Raw genomic sequence first — 469 nt, forward strand, 5'->3', positions numbered from 1 at the left:
GGTGGAAGTGATACCAGCACCTCAGACGTCAGAAGACCCCAAAATGAAGGCCCTAGGAAAGGAGAAAAACAGGGAGAATGAGCTCCAGTTGTTTAGGCAGGCAAGGCCTCTGCAGGCCTTTTTATGTCAAAGCCCCCTGGTAGGTAGCAGCAAAGACCAAGGGATGCAATGTCTTGCTAGACTGTCCTCTTGCATTTCAACACATACTTGGCGGCCACCCACAGTGGAACAAGCATTGATGGGCACAGGAGTCAGTGAGAAACCAAACAGAAAGCCCTGCCTTCCTGGATTGACCTTCCAAGAGGACTTGGACACCTTGCCTGGACCAGCCTCCTATAGAATCCATTCCCCAGACAGAGCCTGGCCTGGGGGTCAGGCGACTGCCAGTCAGATCCTGGTGGGATCCTGTCCCATCTGATTCCTGGTTTCCTCTCCCAGCTGTGGGAGTCAACATGCCTGAACAGCTCAC

The sequence above is a fragment of the Ochotona princeps genome, chromosome 6 (genome assembly GCF_030435755.1).
Source record: "Ochotona princeps isolate mOchPri1 chromosome 6, mOchPri1.hap1, whole genome shotgun sequence".
Classification (NCBI taxonomy): domain Eukaryota; kingdom Metazoa; phylum Chordata; class Mammalia; order Lagomorpha; family Ochotonidae; genus Ochotona; species Ochotona princeps.